This window comes from Antrostomus carolinensis, unplaced genomic scaffold (assembly GCF_000700745.2).
Source record: "Antrostomus carolinensis isolate BGI_N321 unplaced genomic scaffold, ASM70074v2 scaffold7840, whole genome shotgun sequence".
NCBI lineage: Eukaryota > Metazoa > Chordata > Aves > Caprimulgiformes > Caprimulgidae > Antrostomus > Antrostomus carolinensis.
In genome coordinates, this window is record NW_010287662.1 from 19,822 (window position 1) to 27,109 (window position 7,288).

Below are 7,288 nucleotides of genomic sequence, written 5' to 3' on the forward strand. Positions count from 1 at the left end.
TGCCCTGGCAGAGGTGCCTTGCCACCGCTGCAATGTATGTGTTTAGCCAAACTGACATAACTGCTGGCCACACAGAATTCCTCTCTCCCTGCCCCACATTTTCAGGTGGGAAAGCACTCAGCCAGCATCTCTTAAGCTAGGATCTATGCAGAAGGCACAGAATGTTGTCAAAATAAAACACTGCATCATCACTGTAAAATCTTGCTTTTTTTAAGAAGAAGCTCCTACTATATAATACTGGATTATACAAATTTGTCTAAAGTGAAAGTGAAAATGTATTTTTAAAATTCTGTCACAGCATTTTGAATGTCAGATAAGGTCCTATTTTAGCAAAGTTCCCAAACAATGAGATCAAAGCATGCAGAAGTTCATCAGAAATTAAAAAAAAAACCCCACCAGCTCATGTACTGACTGTTGGTAAAATATACCAACTGCAAATGTAAAGTTAGTACAAATCTCCTCTGACAGTATTTATTCAGAGAACTGACAATTTCCAGGCAGATTCCCACAAACCCACACTCCTTACTCCCTCAACACAAAAGTTAAAACCCAAATGAACAGTTAATTTAAGGAAAGAAGCTTAGATTATGTTGCTCTTCTGTTCCCTCCCCCCAAAGTCTCCTTGTTCCACCTCCCCTGCATAGTGAGAGCGTACGAGCTATCCTGAGTGACTTTTGATGCTGAGCAGAGATTGAAACTTGCCAGTCTTCTATATTTAATTATTTTAAAATTTTAATTAATTAATTTTTGTTTGTCATAGGAACTATAATTTTTGAGAGTACGTGTAATACAAGGCACAGCTTTGGTTCTGATATGAGCACTGTTAAGAATGAAATCATTCAGGTCACCAAAGCTGCATACGAGTGTCCACTGTTCCCAGATTAGGGTTTTAAATGTTCACCTCTATATTTAGAAACCTAAAACCAAATGGCCAACTTTTCTGATGACTCAGCACCCATACTGACTGTAGAAGAATGTGGATCCCCAGCAGGCCCCTGGTATAAAAGCGCTTAGAAAGTCCAAACGTGAAAGTTATGGCTTATATACTTTTCCAGACCAAAAACTGAAAGTCCATTAATAACTTTTCTTTTACTTCTCCTCCTGTACTACCATATGTTTTCGGAAGAACTTCTAAACATACAACCTTTGTCTTTTACCTTATGTTAGCCTCTTTAAACAATTTATTTTTTCTCGTGCCTGGACTTTTCTTTCATTGGATGCTGGCCAACTTCCATTTCTCTATCTCCCAGCCTGCTGATGTTCTCTATGCTCTCATTTTATTTTCATACACAAGCACACACATATGTATGTGTGTATGTATATAATCTCAGCTCTTTAGGCTTCTCTTTGGCAATAACTGTTTTGCTGTGTTTCTTAGGAAAAAAAAAAAAAATCAGGGAGCACTGAAATACTTGGCAGCACTCTCAGAGATAAAAAAGGTTGCTCTAGGCTCCCCCAGGAAAGTTCGCACATTCATTGCAGATCTTGCCTAGTAAGCTGGGGATGAAAACCAAGAGGCCTGAAGCTGTCACTGTTCATGTAGTTACACGTGGAGATTTATGCTAAACTTTGTATTTATTCTCTTTATGAATACAAATAGCGATACTTAGATTATATAAGTAATATCTAAGTAATACTTACATTCCACTTGGGAATCTCCAAAAGCTTTATTAACGTAAATCAGAAAGTAGGGTAGCTGGAAACAAGAACATGAAAATGACATGAAGTATCATATAGTGTACCTCTACCAAAAAAAAAATGCTGGTAACATAGCAGACAAAACTGTCCCATTCTTGATCTCACAGATGTCAAGAAAATCCACTGGAAACAACACTCAGTTAATATTTGTCTGCATTATCATCAACAATTTGTGGCTTTGAAAAAAAAAGAGTGTTATTATGTTTGTTTTCTTCTTTTAATCTGATGAACTGATTGAGGAAAAGGAGAATAAACAATTGTGGAAAAAATGGAAGCTCAAAGCATAATGTAAGTTTGAATTTTACTGCTTTACTGGTATTTCCTTAGAAACACATACCAATATGCAAAGTCTTTTGGTAATGGAATAACACAATTTCTATGAAATCTAAAAAGACAGGGAAACATTAATATGCATTTTTACTTTCTGACAATGCATTTAATAAGCCATTTTTTCCTTTTTTTTTTTTTTCAATCTTATCTTCACAAATTTTGTTATTTTGGACTTCAAAAGACTTAAGTTTGAGAATAGGCATACTTTCTCACAGGTACTTTCTCAAGCATTTGAGAGAGAAACACAGCAAAACTGAACATGCCTTAAGCATGTTATTGTAAATCACTTAGCTTAATCAACCATGCTTGTCTGGTTGGTTGTCAAGTTTCATAATACTTACTACCTGTTAGAGAATGTTGTAGGATAAAAAAATTTGGAATATTGTACACTAAAATATATAGATATGTGAGCATCTTAAACTAAAACCAAATTTCAGCCCTTAACCAAAGTAAGAGTAGTGAACAAAGCTATTGGCTCTGTGCAATTGATTTTTAATTAATTTTTTTAATGATTAATGTAGATGTTCTTACTGACAGAGTATTTTTGTACTACTATGTTTGCATTTTTATTTTTACAAGGAATATTAGGCACCTGCAAATTCAGATTCTAATTGCAAGCAACTAGTGTATATCTCGAAGCAACTCCAAAGACTTTAAAAGTTTTCCAGACTTACAATGACATAAATGACATTAGGAATCTGGATCAAAGATTCAAAGATTTTTTTTCTTTGAGATTTAACCCTGAGGCCTTTTATTAACATTAATTGTTTCACAGTAAAATAAATATTTACTGTTTCTGATACCCTGCCTCAAGCCAATTCATGCAAGAAGCAGCGTGTGGTTTAGTAGTTTGTTAAATCTTAAGTAATATAATAATACTCACATGCTTTGCAGACTGTATGCTATGCAGTTTCCTTTTTCTTCTGCTTTCATTTGTTATTAAAATAACTACATGCAAAATAAAAAGAAACTAAAACCAATGTTCTTGTTGATTATAATGATTCCTTGTAAACTTCAGTAAAATAAAACTTAGACGTATTGCCAGCATGATTTTGTTCTTCTCTCTTTGTATAAGCTAGCTCAGATTGTTTCTAATTTGAAAAATAGACCTTATTCCCCAATTTGGGAACTATTACTAAGAATTTATTCAACTCACTAATATTTGTGCTTGAATAACAAGACGAAATGTTTATCTAAAATAATCTTATGAGTGTGTTTGTCATAATTTTTATCTCAAAGCAAGTCATGTTCAATGACAATCACAGCTTTGTCACACCATCTTTTATTAACACAAACATCTTTGGTTGTTAGACCACAAAAATTTAAAAAGGATTAAATGATTGATTTTGAACAGCATTATGTATCATCTTTGGGTTTAGCTCAGCCCCTGTGTAAACAGGCTTAGCATTGTCATTGAGAATTACACCCATTTATGCCAGGGATTAACATGCCAGAGTCTGTCTCTCTGAAATCACAGCTCTATTCTAAAGATCCAGGTTTTTGCTACTGTTATTTTCTCTTCATGTTATGTAAATGCACATTTAACTACAGGCTGCACGGGTAGTTTGTGGGGATGGAGATTAAACATGAAGTGAGCGCAGAAGATTCAACTGTGCTCCACTTAAGGGTAAAAACTGCTTCTCAGAGGGAGTGTCACCCACATGCAAGTGTAGGAGTGCAAACCTCCTCCTTGAAATGCCTCACACTGTCTTTTCACTTCTCCACCCATCACTCTTTCTCATCCTCTCACTGTTGAGTGTAATCAATGCCGTTGGAAACTAAGCTGCCCGATTCCTCAGAATGACATCTGACTACTGTGCTTAACAGGGTAGGTAGCAAACAGAGCCATTAAAAATGGCAAAGTTTTTCCTAGTGTAGAATAAAAGACTATGGGTACGTTCAGATTCTCTAAGCCCATCTGCTAAATCCTCTGCTGCACAACAACCCTTTTACTCAAGTTCAAAGATGCAGCTCCTCCATTTAAATAGCACTTGTTATTTGGGAGGAAATGGAGGCTAGAGTGTGCCTGACACTAAAGAAAGAAAAAATGAATATTGGCTCTACAGTGAAACCCTCCAATACAGCCAGTCTGACCCAAGCATAATTAATCAATTGTATGCTCTTTTAGCAAACCAATTACTTTTATTCTTTGCTATTTGGCTTGTCCAAATGCCAATTTACAGTGATATTGTTGTAACTGACAAGGAAAGTGTGGTAAGACTGATGTCTCTCTCCCTCTCAGGCACTGTACTGAATTTGTCATTCTATATAAAATACTAACTGCTGTATGATTGCTACAGGACTACGTGTTGTCATGTCAATTAGTATGTTCTCTTTTTTCCTACTTTTATCCCTCTATCTTTTCTTAATTCAGTAAACTGTGCCTACTAGACTCATTTTGTATTCAGCTTTATTCTCCAGCTCTGCCGCTGAGCAATGTTAGGATCTCACAAAAAGTAGTGAGAAAGGTTGCAGGATTGTTGTTTTTTTTTGTTTTGTTTTTAATTGCAGGTATTTTAAAATATTAAACAGTAAATACACAGCTTTTCCCTTTCACACATATAAAAACAAAAATGGAAAAGTCTAATATAACCCATTTTTGGTAACACATTAATCTTTTAGCCTTGTGAACACTGTGATTCCTTGTGGTTTTTTATAGGGCACACTGTATATATAATCTATCAATGTAGGTTTGTTACCTGCCAACTTGACTAATTTACCTTGCTTTTTGTATAATGTAAAGGGCTAAACTAGACCTTCTAAATACTAAAACATGTTATATGCCATCTTCACATTGTCTATCGTTCATTTCCCTAACCTGCCTTCATACGAAGTTTTTTCATGTCTCTAGGAATCTGCACCATCTATTTCTACTGCATCTTTTTTCTAGCTGAACAGGACACACTACAGAGACTATTCACTGGATTTATGTAGTTGCTATATAGAATTCTATTTTTACATCACATTTATAACTATATAGCATTCTGGTTTTACATCATAGCTACAAATTTTAACATTTTGGTTGTTTTTATAACTAGCAGCATACACCAAGTCTGTGTTTTTAATTAACTTAAAAGTTCATTTAGAATCAATACACTAGAATGCTCAGAATATTCCTTGAGCATTTATTAAATTGTATATGTCATCAGCGGGTTTTAGATATCATTAAACTAACTGACTTGCTTTCTTAATCTTTCAAGTTCCCTTCAAAACTGTAGTAACCAGATCAATAAAATATCCTCTGAAAATGGGACTACCTTGTTGCTAACTCTTTTTTCATAGTAACAATTGACAAGATACCTTTGGCTAACATTAAGTATGCAAAGCTTCATAACACGAATATTAGGCTTAATATTCTTGATGATGTACATTATATCTCAGATAACCTACATTTTCAGCCTCTTGGACAAGTGCTTCTCTGCAACCATGAGAGTGTTTTAAAATAATAAACATATTCAATTTCTAAACTGTTGTAATACCAGATAAAGCCTAAAGATTATTCTACTATTTTCCTTTTAAGCTGTATTTCTAGTTTATACAAATTAATTTAAGTTCTGTTGAACAGATGCAAGTATAACAGCAACCGAGATTGGAAGGCACTTCAAGGTGATAATCTGCAGATACGGTCTTGACTTAAATGGGACAAGATCAGAACATATGGAGTAAATTTAATTTTCCTACCTTGATTGAACACAATAAGGATGCAGACACTGCTGTTATGCTTTTGTATTCGCTTCCCAGGAGGTTAAGAGTGTAGCTTCTGTCACTACAGAGTTCTACTTGAAAGAAGGTAAAAACATTATTCCCCAAGGAAAAAGTAAAAGCAGGTGTATCATAAACCTGCCTGCACTGTTGCAAACACATGTGCATAGCACATATAAACTAGAACAAATGAAACATTCCATCTTTGTAATAAATTGAAATACATTGTGCACATATGCATGAAAGACAAAGCTTATAATATTTCACTAAGACTTTGAATATAGGTCTTTTCACCTCCAATCCTTACCTTTTTTTTTTTTTTACCCAGGTTTCACCCTGTATCTGTGACAGATCAGTCCCTTTTTCCTCTTGCCTTCTCCATTTAATTTCAGTCCTTCCTAGGCCTGATGTCCTCACTCTGCCACATTGTCTCCTCTCATACATCTTTTCCCTATATGGTGCCCATGGTGTTCCGTTCCTCAGTTCCCTGTTCAGTTCTGCATCTCATTCTTCTTGCTTTGTCAGTCCATCCAAGCTTCCTTCTCACCTCAGTTCCCAGAGGAAACACTCACTCCTTCTCTTTTCTGCCTTTGAGCTGCATCTTTGTCTTCCTCCTCTCCTGAGTCTATGGCTCTTGCTTTCAGATCAGGCATGTTCTTCTTTTAGTTGCTTGGTACTAGCAAAGGGTGGAGGAAGATGGTCACTAGATGGAGAAGTTCCCTTCTCAGCTCAAATCCCAGTCCAAGCATGACCTATATGCCTGGACCAGTAGGTATGACAAAGAACCTGCTAAGATGCTCATAGCAACCCATGTAGTTCTTACTGACTATATACTAAGTGTAAGTGCATTTAGCAGATTTAAACTTGTCCAATTTCTGGCTGATTCTCTCAAAAGGAGGGCAACTGGCACATAACTGAGGTAAAAAACTCATGTCCGATTTTTGTTCCAAACATGGAGAGTTTATAGATACAGAAAAGGAAAGTGACCTGTATTATTAACAATAGCAATGTTTAATATTTTTTATAATATGTACATATGGTTTATTTCCAAGGTTATTCAACCACTCATTTTGAAGAAGAAATGATTTATGCATGAACTGTCTACCATTATCACTGCCATTACAAACAGCATACCTGGTGGTATATTTGGCTTAAAATAATAAAAAAATACAGCCAATAACACTATATTAATTTAACATCTATACAATTCATTGCATTCACACAAAAAGAAAAAGCAATCTTTTCTGTACAGAAGGAAATAAAACTTTCTTGCTTTGATCCTAGAAATAACTCAGACAGCAAACTTTACTGAAAAAGTTTTGTGTATAGAGGTCCTGTGGAAACTGCTTAATTGTCTACTATGCACAAGAAAAAGGGGAAATGAGGCATGTCATCAGATCAAAGAGCACACCAGAGCAGTGAGTAAAGATCACACCACAAATCAAAACAAAGTAGCAAAATTTATTTTAAGTGATTTCCACTTGTGTTTAATACAGGTTTCAAGATGGTTTATTACAAATTTTTAGTCATTATTAAACATCAGACTCTGCTGATTAGC